Consider the following 23,570-nt stretch of genomic DNA (forward strand, 5'->3'; position numbering starts at 1 on the left):
TGAACAAAGTTGTAGGACTTAACTACCTGATTTTAAAACTTATAAAGCTATGGTAATTGGGATGGGTGGTATTAGTGTAAAGATAGCTAAACCAATCAATGGAACAGAAAAGAGAGTCTAGAAATATATTCATACAATTAATTTTTAACAGAGGAACAAAGGCAATTCTGTGGAAGGATAGTCTTTCAATACATGGTTCTGGAATAATTAGATATCCATAAGCAAATAAATAAGTAAAATTCTTTTCATACCTCATAACATATACAAAAATCAACTGAAAATGGATCATGGACCCAAATATAAAACCTGAAACTATAAAACTTCTTATTCCAACCCTTAGGTATTTACCCAAGAGAAATCAAAGTGTATGCCCAAATGCAGGCATGTACACAAATGTTCATAGCAACTTTATTTGTAATAACCACAAAGTAGAAGCAACACTATATTAGAGTTCTACAGAGAAGCAGAACTGATAGTGTGTAGATAGATACAGATTAATTATAAGAATTGGCTCACATGGTTATGGAGACCAAGAAGTCCCATGATCTGTTGTTGGCAAGATTTTGTATCATGTTAGGTGGAATTATGACCCTCTTATGGTCATAACAAGTGGACAAGCTGGAGAACCAGGAACCAGAAGGTGCTAATGTAATTCAGTCTGAGCCCAAAGTCCTCAGAATGGGGAGAGATGGGGGGTGAGGGGAGAGCCGGTGATGTAAGTTCCAGTCTGAGTCCAAAAACCCAAGATCAGGAGTGCCGATGTCCAAGGGTAGAAGATGGGTATCTCAGCTCAAGCAAGAGCAAGTGAATTCACCCTTCCTCTACCTTTTTGTTCTATTAAGTCCCTCAGTGGATTGGATGGTACCCACCCATTTGGGTAAGGGGTGATCTTCTTTACTCAGTCTACTGATTGAAATGGTAATCTCTTCTGGAGACACCCTCACAAACACACTCAGAAATAATGTTTTACCAGCTATTGGGGCATCCCTTAGCCCAGTCAAGTTGACATGTAAAATTAACCACCACAAACACAAATTTCCATCAACATGTGAATGTATAAACAAATTGTGGTATAGCAGTACAATGGAATGCTACTCAGCAATAAAAAGGAACAAACTACTGATAGAAACAACAACATGCATGAATCTTAATTATGCTGAGTAAAAGAAGATAGACAAAAACACATATGTTCTGTATGATTCCACTTACATAAATTCTAGAAAATATAACTAATCTATGGTGACAGAAAGTAAGTCAGTAATTGCCCGAGGGAAGAGGAGAAGGGTGATGGTGAGCAGGAGAAGGGATTACAAAAGGGCACAAGGAAACTTTTGGTTACGATAGACATGTTCATTATCTTGAATATGGTGATGGTTCCACTGGAGTATACATATGTCAAAACTTACATTGTACGCTTTAAATATGTGCAGTTTATTGTCCATCATATCTCAATAAAGCTGTTGAAAAAATTAAAACCACCACTGGCCAGTGTTTCCAAAGGCCTACATGGATTGGAAGATTCATCATAATGGCTTACCAAGCCACACATGATCTGGCTCATAATTTTCTCTCTGACTCCATATCCTGCTACTTTCTTCTTTGCTTTCTGCATTCTACACACACTGGCTTATTTACTGTTCCTGGAAGATTCCTCAAGTGCTTCTAACTCAGGGCTTTACATGAGTGTCCCCTCTATCTAGAGTACTCTTCCCCCAGATATTTCCATGCCTAGCTCATTTACCTCCCGTGTTGGTCAGTTTTATGTGTCAACTTGGCTAGGATATAGTCCTGAGTTATTCAATCAAGCAATAACTAGGAGTTTCTCTGGTTGAACTCTAGTCAAAGAGAGTTCAACCTCCTCAGGTCCTCACTCAAGTATGACCTTCTCTAGTGAGGGAGTCCTTGGCAATCCCATTTAAAATTGCAACCCCTGATTATTTGGATCTCCTTTCCTGCTTTATTTTTTTCCAATGAACTTTGGAATATTGTTTCTCTGTTGTCCATTATTTTAACCACAGTGCCTACAGCAATACCTAATATACAGTAAGAATGAATATTTTCATAAGAGATATTAAGAATACAGAGAAGGTACCCTTAATCCATCTCACTCTATAGGAATCAAGGAAGACTTCCTAGAGGAGACAACCTAGTTAGGTGAAAGCATTTAGGGCAGGAGGTAACATCTAGAGTAAGGGAATTTAATATAAGCAGGGAGAACAGCAAGTTCAAAGTCCAAAAGGCAATAATGGTATTGCTAACTTGTACGGTGTACTTACTATGGACCAGGGACTGTGCATATGTACTCTCCTCATGAATCTTCACAATTACATGAGGGAGGTACTAATACAGTACCAATTTTATAGATGTGGAAACTGAGGCACAGAGAGATTTGGTACCTTGCCCAAGATCACACAGCTCAGGAAGAGGCAGAACTGGGATTTGACCTCCAGAATCTACATCGGCTCCACTGAGAGAACTGACATGGTGAGTATGTGGAACGTCCCATAATTCAGTGTCTGAAGGGTGGAATATGAGAGACCGTGGAGAGACAAGAGAAGAAACAGGTGAGTAGACCCTGCATTCTGGAACTGGGTCTTGTTTCTATCTCCAACTAGCTGTTGGTCTCTGAACTTCAGAGAGGAAGTTGTATCAAGATGTGTGTACAGGGCTTCCTTGGTGGCGCAGTGGTTAAGAATCTGCCTGCCAATGCAGGGAACACGGGTTAGAGCCCTGGTCTGGGAAGATCCCACATGCCGCAGAGCAACTAAGCCCCTACGCCACAACTGCTGAGCCTGTGTGCCACAACTACTGAAGCCCGCCCGCCTAGAGCCTGTGCTCCACAACAAGAGAAGCCACTGCAATGAGAAGCCTGTGCACCGCAACGAAGAGTAGCTCCCGCTCGCCACAACCAGAGAAAGCCCATGCACTGCAACAAAAACCCAATGCAGCCAAAAATAAAAATAAAAAATAAATAAATTTATAAAAAAAAAAAAAAGATGTGTGTAGGATCCCTCCTAGTTATAAGAGGCTGTGTCTCTGGATACCACCTATCCCAGAACCGTGCTAAGTGCTGTTATGGTGATGGGGTGGGGAGCGGGTGGGGAGGGGGGAAGCGGAGATCAAAACCATAGTCTATATGCCAGCTGAAAAGTCAGGACTGGCACACACAGAACTACTTGATAACAACAGAGAAAGTCCCAAAAGGGGGCAGGTATCTGAAGACTTCAACTTGCAAATAGAGTTTAGAGAAGACAAAAGTGAGTGGGAATTCTCTCCCATGGAATTGGAAAAGATATTCACAAATCATATACGTGAAAAGGGATAACTATTCAGAATATATAAAGTACTCCTACAACTCAACAACAAAAAACAAACAACCTAATTCAAAAATGAGCAAAAGATAAAGCAATTATACTCTAATAAAAGTGTTAAAAAAAAATGAGCAAAAGGGAATTCCCTGGAGGTCCAGTGGTTAGGACTGTGTGCTTTCACTGCAGTGGGCCCCGGTTCGATCCCTGGTCAGGGAACTAAGGTCCCACAAGCTGCACACGTGGCCAAAAACAAAACAAAGAAAACAAAACAAAACAAAAATGAGCAAAATACTTCACAGTTCTCCAAAGAAGATATGCAAATGGCCAATAAGCTCATGAAAATTTGCTCAGTGTCACTATGTCACGAGCCACTAGAGAAAATGCAAATCAAAACCACAGTGAGATACCATTTGACATGGCCCATCCATTAGGATGTCTATATCAAACAAAGAAAATAAAAAGAAAGAAAACAAAGAACAAGCTGTGAAAAGGATGTGGAAAAATTGGAACCTGGTGCGCTGCTGGTGGGAATGAAAAATAGTTTGGCATTTGAAACATGTGATCCAGCAATTCCACTGCTGGTTATATACACAAAATAACTGAAAGCAGGGACTCAGATATTTGTATACTCATGTTCATAGCAGCATTATTTACAATACCCAAAAGGTGGAAACAACTCAAATGTTCATCAACAGATGAAAAAACAAAATGTGGTATATACATACAATGGAATATTATTCAGCCTTAAAAAAATAATGAAATTCTGATACATGCCACAACATGGGTGAACTTTGAAAGCATTTTGCTAAGTGAAATAAGCCAGTCACAAAAGGAAAAATGATGTATGATTCCACCTATATGAGATACCTAGAGCAGTCAAATTTAGAAAGACGCAAAGTAGAATGGTGGCTGCCAGGGACTGGGGAGAGGAGGGAGTAGGAAGTTGTTGTTTAATAGGTACAGAGTTTCAGTTTTGCAAGATGAAAAGAGTCTCGCAGATTGATTGCACAATGTGAATGTACTTAACACTATTGAACTGTACACTTAAAAATGATTAAGATGGTAAATTTAATGTTATGTGCATTTTACCGCAATATAAAAATTTAAAAAGAGAAATAGAAGTAGTGGAGCTAGGATTCAAATCCAGGTCATCTGATGACAATACGTGCTCTTAACACTAGGCTACACTAGTCCTGCAGGTAATAAGACCCATGAGCCTTAGAAGGTAGTTTATCTGTCACCCTGTCTTGCCAGAGCATGTCCCTTGGATTCCACTTATATGAGGTATCCAGAATAGGCAAATTCATAGACAGAGAGAATAGAATAGAGGTTACCAGGGGCTGGAAGGAGGAAGGAATGGGGAGTTATTTTTTAATGGGTACAGATTTTCTGTTCGGGATAATAAAAAAGTAGACCTCACACCATAAAACATTCTTTTCTCTTGTGACATGATCCACTATCTTAATAGTGCAAGTGGCATTGCCAGAATAAACACTCTTCTGATCACTACTTCCTTGAAATTCATGAGGATTCTTCAGTTCATAATGAGGTTATAGTTCATTTGGACCCAGACTTACCTATATTCTTGTGTCCTAATAAAGCCCAAAGTGAAGATCTCCACAGAGGTCACTCAGGGGTTTACTTAAGCAACCACCCACTTTTCACGAATTCTTACTAGGACTTTAAAGACCTTAGATTACCTTGTTATTTTATGTTCATCCAATACATAGTTAACATTTTGCTGCATTCTAAAGATGAAGTGAGCTCTAGGACTGGTATCAATCCATTTAATTTTTTAGCTAGAATATCATAAGTTTCCAAAGAAAAGTTACAGTTTTGTCAAACCAAAGTTCATTGCCTAGGGCATGATTTATACCAAGAAGGCAAAGCTCTCACTTTCAGACTATCTGCAAACCATTCATTTTCCAGACTCACTATCAAACAAGAGGATTCTTTGCTAGGACTCCTAGTTATTGCCAGCAATGGATTCCCAACTTTTCTGAAGTTGCTATTTAATGAAGTTCTCAGTAACTCACCCTCTTCTATGAAAACCTAAACATGACCAGGCATTGTGTGATATAAATTTAGCTCTCCAACCACCTCCTTCAATCTGGAACTAACTAATTATTATAAACCTTTTTTTTGTTTGTACATGAGCAACCTGGACAGGCCCTTGGTGTTCTGACTCAATTTTATAGGAATCTGATTCAGTTCTGACTCAAAAGCATGGAGACCAATTGCTTACCACAGCCTCCTCTAATTATAGCTTTATAATAACTTTTTTTTTGTTGATTTTTTAAATTGGCTGCCATTCAAACCCTGGTGGATTGCAAAATGCCCCTTCTTGTCCTCCCATTCACCCTGGCCGGGGCCCCCTTTCATTGGGGACCTGTCTTAGTCCTTTCAAGCTGCTATAACAAAATACACAGACTGGATAGCTTATAAACAACAGAAATTTATTTCTCACAGTTCTAGAAGTTTGATGTCCAAGATCAGGATGCTAGCACAGTCGGGTGAGGGCTTTCTTCTGGGTCGGAGATGTCTCATTGTGTCCTCACATGGCTAGGGATCTCCTGGATCCTCTTTTATAAGGCACTAATACCATTTATGAGGATCCCCTCCACAGTTGAAGCACCTCCCAAAGCCACCACCTACTAATACCACCACCTTTGGGGTTAGGATTTCAACATGAATGTGTGGGGTTCACAGACATTCAGACCATGGCAGAGCCTGTTCTCATTGGTTATCGACTAATTCTCTCTTAAATGAGTCAGCCAGTCTCTCTCTAATTGCCCAGCCAGTCTTCAGGTGGTGCCGCCACAGAAACCTAAGAAGTCAACCTGGAAGTTTAATTTGGACCTTACTCATCCAGTAGAAGATAGAAGTTTGATTCTGGAAATTTTGAACAGTTTCCATGAGAGAAGGTTAAAGTCAATGGAAAAACTGGAGATCTTGGGAATGTCATTCCCATTGAATGCTTCAAGAATAAAATCACAATTGTTCCTGAGAAATAGTTCTCTAAAAGGTATTTGAAATATCTTACCACAAAATATCTTAGGGAGAACAATCTTCATGATTGACTTTATGTGGTTGCATCTGACAAGGAGACTTATGAAGTTTGTTACTTCCAGATTAGTCAAGATGAAGATGGATCTGAGTCTGAGGACTAGGTGAAGCTGCCCCTTATAGGGTTTTGAAAACAAATGAGGCATGCAGGAGAAATAAACATCTAGAAATGGACCTTTAGTTTATTAGTGAATAAGATATTGTAATCTGTTAAAAAAAAAAATGAGTCAGCCAGGTCGGCATACCTGGGCTGATTTACCTGTGCTTTCCCATCCCCTCCACCAGTGGTTTTATTATTGCACATAATACTTTGAAAAATCAGCAAGAGCTTTGCAAACCATACTGAAAATCCTAGACCCCATGCAAAGCCTTCTCTGTGGAGATGAACAAGGAGGCACCATAGCAGTGTCAGAGGAGGTCTGCTAAAACATAAAATTTAAATAAAACCCAAAGTTTTATAACATAATGCCCAAAATGTTCATGCTTTGATCAAAAATCACTCAAACCAAGAATCAGGAAAATCTCTCAATATGAATGAGAAAAGGCAATAATCAGATACCCATATCCAAATGATATAGATGTTAGAATGATCTGTCAAAGAAAGATTTTGAAGAAGCCATCATAATAATGTATCAGTGAGCCATTATGAACAGATTTGAAACCAACGAAAACAGAAAGTCTCAGTAAAGAAATAGAAGATAAGAAAGGGGTAAATGGAAATTTTAGAACTTAAATATAAAATACAGTAACCAAACTAAAAGTCAATGGATGGGCTCAATAGCAGAACTGAAGAAACAGAGGAAACAATCCATGGACCTGAAAATAGAACAATAGAAATAACTCAATTTGAACAACAGAGATAAAATAGACAGAAAAATAAAATGAATATAGAATCAGGGACTTGGGGAGCTATACAAAAAATCTAGTGGTTGTGTCACCAGAGTCTTAGAAAGAGCATGAAAGGGGGCAGAGATTAAAAAGTATTCAAAGAAATAATGGCTGAAAAATTTCCTAAATTTCCTGAAAATTTGTCCAAAAGACATAAGCTTACAAATTCAGGAAAGTGAGCGAACCCCAAATAGCACAAACCCTCAAAATCTATGCCAGGACACATCATAGTCAAACATCTGAAAACTAAAAACAAAGAAAAAATCTTGAAAGCAGCAAAAGAGAAAAGATGCATTATTTATAGGGGATAAACACTTTGAATGACAGCAGGTTTTCCTATCAAAATCCATGGAGGCCAGAAGGACGTGGCACATTTTTCATGTGCTGAAAGAAAAGAAGTGTCAACCCAGAATTCTATATCCAGCAAACATATCCTTCAGGAATGAAGGAGAAATCAAGACTTTCTCAGAGGGAGCAAAATTAGGAGAATTTGTCCAGCAGACCTATCCTAAAAGAATGGCTAAAGGAAACTCTCTAAACAGAAAGAAAATGATAAAAGAAGAAATCTTGGACTTCCCTGGTGGCTCAGTGGTTAAGAATCCGCCTGCCAATGCAGGGGACATGGGTTTGAGCCCTGGTCTGGGAGGATCCCACATGCCACAGAGCAACTAAGCCTGTGCACCACAAGTACTGAGCCCACATGCCACAACTACTAAAGCCCACTTCATGCAACAACAAAGACCCAGCACAGCCAAAATATAAATTAATTAATTATTTTTTTAAAAAAAAGAAGAAGAAATCTTGTAAGGAAGAACATCAGGAAGGAAGAAAGTACGACAGAAAGATTAAAAGTATAATAGCAACAAATTGAGATAAAGAATACTTTGAACTGCTAGATGGAGAGAGTCCCCACCAACATATAACAGAGAATTTATTTATTTATTTATTTATTTATTTATTTATTTATTTATAAATTTATTTTATTTATTTACTTTTGGCTGCGTTGGGTCTTCATTGCTGCTCAAGGGCTTTCCCTAGTTCTGGCGAGCGGGGGCTACTCTCCATTGCAGTGTGCGGGCTTCTCATTGTAGTGGCTTCTCTTGTTGCAGAGCATGAGCTGTAGGCATACGGGCTTCTGTCGTTGTGGCGCACGGGCTTAGTTGCGCCACAGCATGTGAGATCTTCCTGGACCAGGGCTCGAACCTGTGTCCCCTGCATTGGCAGGCAGATTCTTAACCACTGAGTCACCAGGGAAGCCCATGAGTGCTTTTTGAATTCACAGCAAACAGTACTTCTATCTCCCAAGCAACTCGTCTGTAAAATGGTTCATGTCAACTACATTTGGGTATGACGAGCATGGAAACAATAAAAGGCACACAAATCAAAATTATACTGTTTCCTAAGCATGCTGTAGTATCAATTTTATATTTAGTTATGTTGAGTTTTGACGTGTACAGAATTCCATCAAAATGTCTCTGTGTAATTTCATGGGAAGTACATTTAACCTAAGCTCTATTTGGCTGATCTTGAAGGAACCATTCTCCGAGCTTGTTTGCCCAGCTGCTGCCTGGAACACAGTGTGGGGCTGGGATGAAATCAGTGATGGGGTTGGTGGGTGATCAGCCAGCCTTGGACAGAATATTTCAAATAACCACCTGTATATTACTTTATAAGCTTCTGCAGTTTTGACTTTAATAGATTTTTAATATTTTAAACACGTTTAAAGTTCACATGCTTTTAGTTTTTGCACAAAGGCTCAGACTGGATCCAAGTATTTTTTTGTCCTGCTATTGCAATGAGAAACTATAGGATTTGTTTGTAGTTCCATCGTCACCACTGAACAGCGGTGCCTGTGGCCAGTCTTCCTGGGCCCCGCTAAGATGGACACTGCAGCACGACTCAGAGGTTGTCCACATCTGGTTATTTGACTGTGTTAGCTCTACATACTCCACTGACATGGCTAATTTCAGAGCCATCCCCAGAGACCTGGCTCCCTGCTTCTCCTAGGCAGCTGTGAAGACTGGACATCATAAAGGAGCTAGTCAAGGCCACGTAAGTACCTCTAGAATTCAAATTCTGAGCTCTTTTCTATTAATAGACAAACAGCACTGACACTTGAAACATGCCACTAATTAAATGCCCAGATGTGTAGAAAAAATAAGTAAATAAAGTTATGCTTAAAATAGGTCCTTGGGCTTCCCTGGTGGCACAGTGGTTAAGACTCCACCTGCCAATGCAGGGGACATGGGTTCGAACCCTGGTCCAGGAAGATCCCACATGCCGTGGAGCAACTAAGCCCGTGCGCCACAACTACTGAGGCTACGCTCTAGAGCCCGCGAGCCACAACTACTGAGCCCACGTGCTGCAACTACTGAAGCCTGCATGCCTAGAGCCTGTGCTCTGCAACAAGAGAAGCCACTGCAATGAGAAGCCCGCGCGCTGCAGCAAAGAGTAACCCTGCTTGCCGCAACCAGAGAAAGCCCGCGCACAGCAATGAAGACCCAACACAGCCAAAAGTAAATAAATAAATAAATAATAATAATAATAGGCCCTCAATAGATAGTCAATGAATAAGAAGAGATAACTCGCAAACAGAAAATGAAAAGAGTAGGCTACTACACACAAGTGGAAAGGAAAATGTTAATCTTTAAGAATTTTTTTCAAGTGTGACAGCATTTAATTAATGAAAAAAAATTACATTTCCCACCTTGGTCTGTGCTCCTGGGATCCACCATTCTGTTGGGATTTTCTTGGGCAGGGTGTCATCTAAGATGATCTAAGAATAATTTTTTATATAAAAATGTCTCAATTATAAAAAACTTAGAACAAATGTTTAATGAAAATGTCCAATTCTGCTGAAGCTGGGGTGAAATACGCATACTCATATAGGGCTGCAGCAACTCAAGTTGATACAAAATAGGTTTGAAAAGCCAGAATTTCATGAAAAAAATAATGCAGAATAGAGTAGGTTTTGTATTATATTACTCTCAGAATATATTGGACTGGTCAAAAAGTTCATTCGGGTTTTTCTGTAAGATGTATGGAAAGACCCAAACAAAGTTTTTGGCCAACCCAATATGTTTAATAGTTTAATTTCCTTAATAGTAAATTAATATGTACATAATAACAAACTACAGAAAGGTCCAGGTTGGGCTTACAGTCTTTTTGAGGTAGTCAGTTCTGTGGAATTCAGGGAGTTATCTTACTGCTCCATCTTTTCCAACCAATTTGAGTGTCCTGTAATAAATCCCTTTCTACTTAAAGCACCTTGAACACCCAGAGGGGTTTCAGTTCCTTGTGCAGAACGCGAAGCACTAAATGGGTTTGACAACATTGCCCAAAGGAGCAGTGTAAGAGACTCAACAGGATGAAAACAGCATTCCAACATGAGAGACTAGAACTGCTTATTACTGTGAGCTTCTCTCATGGCAACCTAAATCCCTCCTAATGCTAAAAAGCCTATTTACTTCTTGTCAATCCCTTGTTGAATAGCTACAATGTTGAGCTCCAATTCAGGTGTCAGAAATTAACATTTCTGCTAGAGAAAGGTGCATCTGAGCCCAGACTGACTGTGCCTGGGATATGACCAAGGCCCTCCCTACCCCACGGAATGGTGATTGACAGGCCCTCATGATGAGTCCCTGGGATAAGTTTTGTGCAGTTGGATAACACACTTGGTCACATTAGACTTGTCCCTTGATGCTAATGTCCATCTAGTTGACACTGTGCTGCAAAACATACTAATACACACGATGGGTGATCACCCATTAGTAAATCATGCTGTTGTTCTACTCTGATCACCTGTCATAAAATATTCAGAGCTAAAAATGCCTTTCAGTTTAAATGGTCACTAGGGCTTTAGTCCAGTTCAATGGTAAGTTCAGGTTTTGTTATATTTTGGCACAGGCTAGATGTGGAGCACAAACTGAAGAGTTTCAGGAGAAGCACCAAATGGCCCACCCCACACGGAAGGTGGGGACCTGTGCGGTGCAGGAATATGTGATGGGAGGAATGGCCAGAGCCCTCCATTTGGCTATTCCCATCCCTAGCCTGACACTGGCTCTGCTGAGAGGCTCATCTGGTCATGGGAAGCCAGCCAGATGGGGGCATTTTAGGATGTGTTCCCTAGTTTTTTACTGTAAGCATTTAAAATGTTTCCAGTCTTTTGTGGTCATATAAGGAGATGATAGAGTGGAGGAATCTATATGAACATAGCTGGGACTGGAGCTCAAATTACCAAGCATGCCATCCTGCATAGGAAACTCTGGATGACTGGAGATTTGGGAAGGCTCAATTCAGATATCCTGTCACTAATAGAGATGGTTAGCATGTTTGTAAGTCATGTCTGAGGAGCTGTGGTCCTGACTGGCAGGTGGTGAATGTGGGAAGTATGAAGGGTGAATTGACAGGAAGCAGTGAATCTGGGACTTTGTGTCTGGAATGTGGAGAGTGGTTTGTTTCCTGCACAGAGCCCAATGATGAATGGGTTTGAGAGCACAAACCAAAGAAAGCAGTGTCAGAGACTCAGCATGATGAAAACAGCAGTCCAGCAAGAGAAATTAGACCTTTCAGGTTTTCTCTAACTTTTGTTCATTTTTAGGACATGGTTAGAGCCAAAGAAGAGTTGGTAAAGGGATCAGGGTTGGGACTAGGGTGATGCAAATGAGGGCCCTAGGGCACAAAACTTAAGGAGGTACTCACTCTCTGGGACCAGCTCTACATCTGTATGACCTTGAGAGTATCTCCTTAAATTTCGTGCCTCCTTGCCTCAAGGTTATCCTGGCCCTGGTAGGGAAATTTTCAGACAACTAAATAGCCTAAGCTCCCCCATCACTCGTGTCCCCACGTCCTTTTCTCCTATTTCCCAGGTCTCTGAATTTTCCCTCACTGCCCACCCCAGGTACAGTACCATAAGAATCTAATCTTAAATTAGATTTGAAAGGAAGGGCAGTGCCAGTTAGTTCCACTGAAGCCTCCCTGTATTCTCCCCTGCCTGGACCAAAGATGGATATGGGGAAAGTGTTTTCCAAGACGACGTATCTTCCTCATCTCCACTCCCTGAATCCAAGCCCAGGTGAACACCGAAATGGTTTCTCATTCTAATTTTTTTTTTGGCCTTAGCACACAGCTTGCAGGATCTTAGTTCCCCGACCAGGGGACCAGGGATCGAACCTTCACCCTAGACAGTGAAAGCCCGGAATCCCAACCACTGGACAGCCAGGGAATTCCCTCTCATTCTAATTCTGACCTCCCCTCACTCTTGCCTCTCGTCCCATCCTTGGATCAGTTTAGGCCACTCAAGTGCTTTCACTAAGGGTTCCCTTCACTGTCAGCTCTAGGCTGCTCCATTCTGGTCTCAGAGCTAATAAATGGATCTGCTTTCTCCAATATGGCAGCTACCTTCTTCCCTTAATCTTTGCTTTACTCAGCCACCTCTTGGCTCTAGGACAGCTCTCAGGTGCCTCCTAGGGTGAGGGAAAAAGCTTTAGCACTCAGAGTGATCTTAGGCAGTTGGCAAACAACCAAGTGTGGGATCTCAAGAAATCTTCCCACCTCCTATCAAATAATTCCTATTTTACTTCTCAGATGTATAGCTCTTGATAAGAATGCAAATACCCCTGGCAAGGCAAATACTTTAATCTGTCATCAAGCAAGGCTTATATGAATAAAGGAGATGAGAATAGATTTTGGTAGAGAGTTTGAGGCCTTGGGTACCTTGAGTTAAAAAGGCTTCTAAAGGATAACCTCGGTGTTCCAAATGGGACAGTTACAATTTTGCAGAGAGCTTTCCTCAAAGTTCCCCGCTCATCACTCCCCTACCTTCCACCTACTTCCCTTATCTCCTCACCTCCTCTCCTGGCCAGTCAGTGCGGGTTGTTGACAGGAAACCCCTGCCCCTTGCTATAAGACCTCTCCAGAGCGCTGCTTGAACGTGCTCATGATGTGGCAGCTGACTTCTGTGGAGAAAGGGATGCCAGAGAGAGAGCAAGAAGGAGCCCCCTATTCTTCTTACGTCCTAATCTCTCACACACCATCATTTCTGCCACATTCTGTTCAACGGAAGTGAGTTGTGAGATTTAGCCCACAACCTAAAGGGAGGCGAATTAGGCTCCACCTTTGAAGGAAAGCATATCAAAAAATTTGTGGACATATTGTACTTAGGCCGTGGGATGAGTCACTGTTATTGCCCATCATAGTTCAATCCATCAGCAGGTCCTGTTGCTCTACATTCAAAATATACCTCAAATCTGACTGTTACTGAGTCCAAGCTCACTCTGCTCGCCGCATGACAGGCCAATGAATTGGAGACGAGGTGCTGAGGCAAGGAATACGACTTCACTGGGAAAGCCGACAGACCGAGAAGATGGCAGACTTGTGTCTCCGCTAAACCATCTTATCTGAGTCTGGATGCCAATTTCTTTTATAGAATTAGAGAGGGAGAGGCGGTGAGGAAGTCAAGTAAAAGGGCCATCAGTCTTGCAAAACATCTCCTGGAATGACCAGCCTCGGTGAGGGGATGTGTTAGTTTCTTTTTTCTTGCAGCCATTCAGAGGTGGGCAGGGTTCCCTGAGGCAGGCCATTTTTAATGATTATAATAACAAAAGCAACGAAAAGCAAAGGTTAAAGTCAAAGAAACAGATCCAACGTGGAGTCCGATTTAGCTCTTCCCTGTTACAGGACTGTATTTTTCTATTTTCTTTATTAAGTTATGATTCATACACAGGAAAATATACCCTTTTGCGGGTATATAGTACTGTAAGTTTTGACAAACATATAAAATCATGTAACTAACACCACAATAAAGATAAGAGAACAGTCCTATTAATCCAAAAACTTCCCCCATGACCCTCAGTGGGAAAGTAGGGAAAGTTCTACTGGGCTTTCTGATGCTAATGGAAATAGGCAGTGGTAGCTGAATTTGCAGGAAACTCCCTGGGAAGAGGGGGTATTGGTATTTTCAGGAGGCTCTCCTTTACTCAGGTAAGGGAAGTTCAGATAAGATTTCTTTCTGTATCTTCTGTAGCTTAAAATTTTAACTTTACCAGTTCTGGGAGTTCCAGTGGGTCGCCACACCTCTCACCCTCCAGGGGGCTAGACTGGCTTTCTTATTTGGCAGTCTGCAGGCTGTGTTCTGAAAGAAAGCAGAAGCTGCAAATGTCTTGAGACCTAGGCTCTGGAACACAAACTGAGACAGGAGGGAAGGGGTCAGGGCACAACCCTTAAAGAATGACACAGCTGTTGAGAAAAACTGGATATGACAAAAACTGGTTAGAACTGATTAGGCCCAAGATGGCAGAAGATTCGACTTCCAAGGGACACTGAGCCTTATTATACTCTCACTGTAATACATTAGCACACGCTACATGACACACCCACTTGTGCCATGACAGTTCCGAGGCCCACCATAAAAGGCCAAAAAGTGGGCGGTGGCCCAATTCCTAGAAATCCCTGCCCCTTCCCCCCCAAAAATAGTTGGAATAATCCTCTCACTCGTTAGCCTATGAAATTACCCAGCCCATAAAAACTAACCACCCCATATTTCAGGGCCGCTCTCTCCTGAGATGGACCACATTCTGCCTGTGGAATGTGTATCTCTCTCAGTAAACCTGCTTTCACTTTGCTGTGGCTCACTCTTGATTCTCTCCTGTGCGAAGCCAAGGACGCTCACTTGGTGGCCCATCCCAGCAACTCGCTCGAGACCTAGGACATGACCATCCAATTGTGCCCCATTTTCCTGTAACATCTTTACAAAGGAAGAGGAAGAAGGTGGTCTTCTCCCCTCCCCACTTTTCCTTTGATTATAAAAATGTAGCCAACTTAGTTCTCGGGGCAGAGCCCTTTTGCCTGCCCGCTTCTATCCTTCACAAGCGTCCTATATTAATAAATCTACTTCTTACCTATCACTTTGCCTCTCACCAAATTCCTTCTGCACCGAGACATAAAGAACCTGAGCTTCATTAAGTCCTGAGACATGTTGTGCGGTTTCAATACAGTATCCATTCCACTACATTCTACTGGTCAAAGCAAGACACAAGAACAGGCCAGGCTCGAAGATTACAGAAATAGATTCTACCTCTGAGGGAGGAAGAGCAAAGAATCTGTGGCCATACTTAATCTTCCACAAAGCATTTGACTGGAATATGGGGTAGGTGAAGGCAAATCACCCTGTGTCTTACTGAGCTGGAGTCTTGAAGGAGCCATAAACCTCCCTCCCTCCCTACCGCTCTGCCCCCTTTAGCAGGAGATCTGCAAAAGCCTCAGATTTTCACCCTAAGCTCCCAGTATCTCTCCCCTCTCCACCTTCTCCCAACCTCTCTCTGCTCTGTAGCTGAGCTACAGCCAAGCTCTATGATTTTGGGCATATCACTTTTCCTCTCTGGCCCTCCCAACTCAGATACCCATTCTTCTCCCCACCTCATGCCCTATAGGCCTCCTCACCTTCCTCTCACAGAGAAGTCAGCTCAGAGTGAGTTGAGTGGAGAATTAGGAAAGCTCTTTGAGGCTTCTTGGAATTCCCAGCCACAAAAGAAAATTTGGGATAACAAAACTGTTGGGGTGAAATTTGAACAATAGAATGGAGGGGCTTGGTAGGGTCACTCACAAGAAGTGGCATGGAAGGGAACTAAAAACAGAAAGTTACCTTTAACTTCTCTGCCTTAGAGGGGCCACATGCTGCCCTAGGCCTTAACATTTGGGACCAGTCATCTTGCTAGGATGATAGCAACTAATAGCCCATAATTACCCATAATGATTTCACAGGGCTCAGCTCAGGTAGGAGCCCAGGCATTTCCAGGTAATCGTTTTTCTTCCTTTTTAATTTTGAGTGTGTTAGCTCCCTGTATGGATTGAAAGGCATTTATTAACACAAGTACCTTTGATAATTAGGTTGGTTTTGACTCATGTGCTATTTATTAACTACTTCAGTCAGTATGGATGGATAAGGGCCCTGCTTCTGGGGCAAGACAAGAGAAGGAGACAGAAAACTCAAGTTTTCTCAAAAGGAGTCCTTGGCGTCCAGAGAAGACAGAGGGAGCTTTGTCGCTGTGCTCCTGGGGGAAGGGGAAAAGCAGGAGGCAGACCCTTGAGAGGACAACTGGAAGGGACAACACCCACAGGCTGAGCCTCAGTTTTCTTATCTGCTAATGAGGCTTACAACCAGGGAATGCATCAGGGATTAATGCCCACACTTTTATCCATGTAAGGAAAAATAGTAAGACTTTGAAATTAAGTGGGAGTCCTGACCTGGATGGCTCATAGATACAGGCAATCTCTGCCTGGTTTGTCTTTTCTTAATTTATTTATTTTTTATACAGCTGGTTCTTATTAGTTATCTATTTTACACATATTAGTGTATACATGTCAATCCCAATCTCCCAATTCATCCCCCCCTGCCGCCCCCGCTTTCCCCCCTTGGTGTCCATACGTTTGTTGTCTACATCTGTGTCTATTTCTGCCTTGCAAACTGGTTCATCTGTTGCCTGGTTTGTCTTTGACTAGGCTATTTTACAACTTGTAGAGGTAAAAGTTTAAATACTCATAGTAGGGCAATTAATTCCTTCCTAAGAAATGCAACCTGTGGCCATTTCACAATGGATGCAACTGATTCCTATGGGTATTGACCAATTTTGCCAGTTCTTCCAGTTTGCAACTGTTCATTAATTCATTTCGGCATTCCTTATCTGGCTATAAACCTGTGGTTCTTTGAGATTTTTTAGACTTTGTCGTAATATCCCAGGGCTTCCTCATTAATTAATGAGTTAAGTTTTTGACACAGGTGCATTTTATATCTGAGTAAGTTGTCGCACATTAATCCTTTAACATCTCACAGAGAAGGATAAGGAGGTCCAGAGAGGGGATGGGACTTTCCTAAGATCACACAGCTTGTTTGTGCCAAAGCCATGACCAGAACCCAGGTTCTTTTGACTGTTGTATGTTTAGTAATCCCTGATGTGCATCACAGGATTGTCACGAGGACCAGAAGGTAGAAGAGAGAAGAGAAAGTGGTGTAAAAAGTGAGCGGTGAGGGGTTCTTGTGTCGGGGGTGGGGATGGGGAGAGGAGGCTCATTGGGTCCTGGGTTCCAGCCTCACATACTGGGCATGTGAGCACCTGGGTCAGGTCACTTGGCTTCCCTCAGTCTCATGACCTGCCCTGCTTACCTCACAGGACCCTGGGGAAGGGGAGGTGAGCTGAGGGAGGATGCTTGAGAAAGAGCTCTAGTGATTTTTGAAACATACTTTCATATTCTTTGATACTCCTCTCTTCAAGAGGTGGCGCCTCATTCCCCTTGCTTGCATGTGGGCTGGATTTTGTTAGAAGTGACCCACTTCTAACAGAATAAAGCAGAAGTAAGGGTGTGTTTTGTGTGTGACTAGGTCATGAAACAGTATGGGGCTTCCACTTAGCTACACTCTCTCTCAGATTTCTCTGGCGGAAAGCCAGCCGCCCCGTCTTGAGAAAACTCAGACAGCCCTGTGGGGAGGCCCTCGTGAGGAATGGAGCCCTCCAGCCAAGAGCCACCTGTAGTGAGTTTGAGAGATTTCAGGGCTGATCAAGGAAAAAGTTGACCAGGAGGTTGGCAATAGCAAACAGTGAACTTTATTTGGGCTTTCACAGGCTTGCGTGCAGGGGACGCCCTTTACAGCATGAGACCTTCCACAGGCGATCGCTTGGGGCCACCACCCAGAAGAGGAGGAGGGCAAGGAGAGGCAGATGGAGAGGGTCCTTCATACCTAGATGATGTTGTTCAGCAACGTGATGGGAAGTCTTGAGGTGAGAGAGCTCCAAGGGGCAGTGGTGGCTTGGGATATTCAGTGGCACCAGAGTTTATTGTACTAATGGCTAGCAGATTTGGCACGCAGTATCCTGGGGAATGCAAAGCAGGCAGGGTCCAAGTGGCTAAAGATGTATTTAAAACAACTGGGTGTGTAAAATAAATTTTTTTATATTTATTTTTTATTTATTTATTTATTTGGCTGTGTTGGGTCCCAGCTGTGGCACGCAGGATCTTCATTGCGGCATGTGGGATCCTCCGCTGCGGCTTGCGGGCTCTTTGTCGCGGCATGCAGGCTTCTCTCTAGTTGTGGCACGTGGGGTCAGTAGTTGCAGCACGTGCGCTTAGTTGCCCCCGCTCCACCTGGCGTGTGGGATCTCAGTTCCCTGACCAGGGATCAATCCCATGTCCCCTGCATTGGAAGGCAGATTCCTAACCACTGGACCACCAGGGAAGTCCCTGGGTGTGTAAAAATTTGAATTTGCACCAGCATGCTTTTGAGCCAATGGTCCCAGTTGATTGTGAGGAGCCAAAATAGAGGGGCCATCTTTGCCTCATTATGTAACCATGTCAGTCTTAGAAGCAGATTCTTTAATCCCAATCAAGCCTCAGGCGACTGTAGTCCCAAAAGAACTTTGAAACTTCATGAGAGACTCTGAGCCACAACAACCCAGAGACTTGGCTCCCAAATTTCCGACCCTCAGACACTATGTGAGATATAAATGCTTGTTGTTTTAAGCTGCTAAGCTTTAGGATCTTTGTTCTGCAGCAGTAGATAGCTAATACAAATGCCTTGAGAAGCAAAGCCCATCAAGCTGCAGTAAAGTCTGGCTTTGTGCTTACTCCGTCTTTCTCCCAGGAGGCCAAGGGTGCTGCTTTGGAACAGACAAGGCACAAATCCATCAGAATCAGCCACTTTTCACTTGCTTCTAAATTATTTAGGCCTCCTTTGCCTTCATCCCAACCCCAGACCTTTTAAAATGTTAAGCCTTTAAATAGGCCTGGGCTTCAGCTTGGGAAACTACATTTCTCTTTCATCCCTGCCACACTCTCCTCTGCCCAAAGCCAGAAAGGTCTTGGAGAAAGCTCGTCTCTGCCCTGATTGATTTTGCCCCTCAGCTGTGGCTCCATGTCATTGACTCTGACTGGGTTCTAATTGGGGAATTGGCTTCACCATTTCTTGTCCTGGGAGCTGGAGATGGCACTGCCAAGTTGGTGGACACCTACGTGCCCTTCCATTCTCACCACCCTCAGCCAGGATGTTCTTTCAGGGGTCCGGCCTGAATCTCTCCTGGTGCAGCTTAAATCTGCACCCTTCTCTCTTTCTCCACAAAGGAGTTTCTTCCCAGCAGATGCAGCCTCCTATTTGCTTTGTCACAGCTGGTGATCTGAGCCAAGCTCCTCTCACACCCAGCACAGCCTGCTGACCCCCTCCCAGGAGAGGACAGAGCCCACGCTGTGTGAGGCGTGTCCTGCTCTCCCAGATGCCACATCATCGTCCATCTCTTGTTTCCCTCGCTGCCCCAGGGAAGCCGGTGAAGCCTCTGGGGGTCCCTGTGCCCTACGCGGCTGGGGCCAGGAGAGGAGTCCCGAGCTCTGTTCTCAGCTCTGTCCTCTGCTCTCCTGGAGCGGCTCCCCTGGACCTCCGTGTGCCCGCTTGCAAGTCCATCTCTCAGGGCTGCAGAAGCTTGAGTCTCCATGTGACCCGTAGGAAAGCCAAGACATGCAGGTTATGGTCCAACTCAGCCGGCTCCCCAGGACTGGAGTTCCTGCTCAGGGCTCAGTCCCCAAGACAGCTGGGCCTGCCCTCACCTGCCACCCAGACCCTGTGCCAAGTGTGGAAGGAAGTGGGCCCTGGGAGCTCAAGGATGGCTCCCTCCTGCTTCCCAACCTTCCCAGGGGCCCTTCTCACCATCTTCTCTGTCTGGTGGACTCTGACACTTCCTTCTGAGCTCAGTGCAGAGGCCACTTTCTCTGATCCTCCCCTGCCTCTCAGAGCAGGGCAGGGGGACCCCCTCCCACCCTCTCCCCATCCTATCCTGGTGCTTTGGGGACACTCCTGTGTATGTGAATTTACACTTATTTCTCTCTCCCCGGTTAGTCACCTCCAGGCAGGACAGGACAGGGTCCATGGTGCTCTCGGCTGTATCTGTGTTTCAGCAATTCCTGGTTGCTGCACCCTTAAGTTTGAGAACCACTTGGCTAGTTCCCAAGCCAACCAGCAGCCTCTCTTGACACTGGAGAGGCAACACAGCTTGGGCTACTGGAAGGGAGGACGCAAGGTCAGGATCAGGCCAGGAATACCTCAGAAGGCCCCTGGAAATGTCTGACTTGAGCCAGCTGGGGACCAGGCTGCTTACAGAGGTGGAGTGTCCGGGCCATCGGGTGGCTGTCCTACTGTGTGTCTGTGCCCCGCTGTCCAGAGGTCAGTGCAGCACTTCAGCTGTGGGACAAGTGCACGTCGTCAGGACTGCTGAGGTGCTGGGGCAGGGTCTGCACCATCCTGTCTTCCCCACAGCCTGGCACCATCCTGGCACCACACAGACCCTTGCTCTGTGGCTCTGCCTGGCAGGAGCTGACCAGAATGAGAAGAGCCTTCTAGCAGTCCAGGCGGTCCGGGCACTGAAAGGGCCACTCTCTGAGATGACAAGTCCCTGTCACGGTCAGTGTTCCACCAAGGCCGCCTCAGCCGGGTCAGATGCTAACCGTACCACCGCGCTGGGAGGGAGGCTGGCCTCGATGCCCCCTGTAAGTTGTCAGTTTCTTAGTATGAATTCCTTCCCACCACATTTTAATAGCTGAGCAGGTAAAATCCCCATGGTGAACTCTTAGGTGATAGGTGAGGAAGGTAGTTTTTGGGCAGTGGATCCAGGCCAATGTTTCTGAAATCACTGCTCATGAACAGTTAGTACGCTATTCCTCTAACTGAGCTGGGTCACCCCAGCTGACCTGTCCCTGAGGGGTAGTAGCCAGAGTCCTGCTTGGAGTGATCTGTTTCCTCTACCCCTTCTTCTCTGCCCTCCTCTGAGAGGCCTGTAGAAGGGATGAGTAAGGGAGGGGAATCCTGAGTCAGATACTCTATCTTCTATTATCATCCAAAAGTTCCAAGAGAAACCAGCTCATTCGAATTCTCACCATGCAGAGGCCTTAAGTAAAACTTAAAATCCTATTTCCTTTTTTTGTGGGTAAGCAATTAGTGAATGGTCTGTTAATAATAATGGAGATCAGAATTGTGATTTGTTTGGGAGTTTGTTTTTTTAATTTTCTTCCACTTTCTCTGAGAAGTGGCTTCAGTGCAGGAGAGGAACAAGAAAAAAGGAAACTAATGTTTAGTGAGTATCTGTTAAATGCAGCAGGATTCCTTGTCAAGGGCTCTCATGAAATTGTTACCAATTGAACAGTGCCTGTTGCCCCATCTTACATATAGGGAGAACGTATGATTTGCTTTTGACCAACACAAGACCTCAGTGCAAAGGTAGCTATCTCCATTCAGAGCACCAGTGAGCCTTCCTCAGGTGAGGCTGGCCTCATGCTTCCCCAGGGACACAAAAATTTATCTGGCTGGGCTGGGATCCATGGACATGTGGGTTTTCCCTTTGCCTATCTCTGTGCCCTAAGCCTCTTTCACCTCCCAGGCCCTGGGCCCCTCCACACACATGCCTCAGGGAGGCGTATGTGGAATTCAGAGATGTGAATACAATTGTATACAATGCAGGTGAGACTATAAACTGTAAACAATTTGACAGTCTCTTGTTAAATGGAACATTTGTGTACCCTAATACCTAGTATCTTACTTCTTACACATACATAGAGAAATTTTAGAACAGTGTACCAGGACACGTGTACAAAACGTATTCAATGCTTGGTATCATTGTTCAAATGGCAAAGGAGTAGAAACGGTCTCAGCGTCTATCAAAAGGAGAATGGGTAAATAAATTATGGCTTATTCACACTGTATCCGTTGAGATCCAGTCTGGAAAGCAGAAGCCACACTTTCTCTCTCTCTTTTTTTTTTTTTAATTTTTATTTATTTTATTTATTTATTTTTGGCTGCGTTGTGTCCTCGTTGCTGCGCGTGGCATTTCTCTAGTTGTGGCGAGCGGGGGCTACTCTTCATTGCGGTGTGCGGGCTTCTCTTGTTGTGGAGCACGGGCTCTAGGCGTGCTGGCTTCAGTAGTTGTGACATGCGAGCTTAGTAGTTGTGGCTCGCGGGCTCTAGAGCGCAGGCTCAGTAGTTGTGGCGCGTGGGCTTAGTTGCTCCGTGGCATGTGGGATCTTCCCGGACCAGGGCTGAAACCCGTGTTCCCTGCACTGGCAGGCGGATTCTTAACCACTGTACCACCAGGGAAGCCCAGAAGCCATACTTTCAATCAGAAAGGATTTAATACAGGATGTTGTTAGCAGAGGCACTGGAGGGCTGAAAGAGGACAGAGGGAGTGCTGAGCTAATCCCTGAATAAAAAGTCAGGAAGCAGCTACCCACTCCAGGGTGGAGAAACAAAAAGGAAGGGAGGGTTTTACAGACCTCCCAGAAGCTTGGAGGAGGGGCTTTAAGGAATCTGGGCTCTGACCTCTGAGGACGGGACACAAACCACCACTGCCTCTGAGAGGAAGCAAGAGGTTTTTGGGGAGTGAAGAAAGAGCTGGAGCCTGGGGCTAAGTGCCACCACTAGAGAATCACTGGAAGGAACCAGGGATATACAGAGATAAAAAGCAGGTAGTCCCTTCCCTCCTCCACCCTCCAATTTTTCTTCAGCGCCCCCTATTAGCAGAACCTAACAGGATGCCAGCTGAAAATGGATCAAGGACCTAAATGCAAGAACTAAAACAATGAAACACTTCGAAGAAGACATAGGACAAAATCTTCACAATGTTGGATTTGGCAATAATTTCTTGCATATGACACCAAAGGCACAGGTAACAAAAGAAAAAATAGACAAACTGGACTTCAAGAAAATTTTCAAATTTTGTGCACCAAAAGACACTATCAATAGAGAAAAAGGCAACCCACAGAATGGGAGAAAATACTTGCAAATCATATTTGCAAAGGGATTACTATCCAGAATATATAGAAAACTAAAACTCAACAACAACAACAAAAAAACAACCTGAATAAAAAGTGGGCAAAGGACTTGAATAGACATTTTTCTAAAGAAGATATACAAATATTCAATAAGCACATGAAAAGATGCTCAATATCACTAATCACTGGGGAAATGTAAATCAAAACTACAATGAAATACCACCTCACATCAATTAGGATGGCTATTATCAAAAAAAAAAAAAAAAAACAAGTGTTGGCGAGGATGTAGAAAAATTGGAATCTTTGTGCACTATTGGTAGGATTGTAAAATGGTACAGCCACTGTGGAAAACAGTACAGCGGTGCTTCAAAAAATTAAAAATAGAATTATCATATGATCCAGCAATTCCACTTCTTGGTACATACCCAAAAGAATTGGTAACAGGGTCTCAAAGAGATATTTGTATACCCATGTTGATAGCAGCATTATTCACAGTAGCTAAAAACGCTG

General features: G+C 43.7%; 1 pseudogene; it reads left to right on the plus strand.

Annotated features, from left to right (window-relative positions):
* Positions 1-3,136: 3,136 nt before the first annotated feature.
* Positions 3,137-6,481, plus strand: LOC132363135 (ribosomal protein eL22-like; annotated as a pseudogene).
* The last annotated feature ends 17,089 nt before the right edge of the window (positions 6,482-23,570 follow it).

This window comes from Balaenoptera ricei, chromosome 1, assembly GCF_028023285.1.
Source record: "Balaenoptera ricei isolate mBalRic1 chromosome 1, mBalRic1.hap2, whole genome shotgun sequence".
Classification (NCBI taxonomy): domain Eukaryota; kingdom Metazoa; phylum Chordata; class Mammalia; order Artiodactyla; family Balaenopteridae; genus Balaenoptera; species Balaenoptera ricei.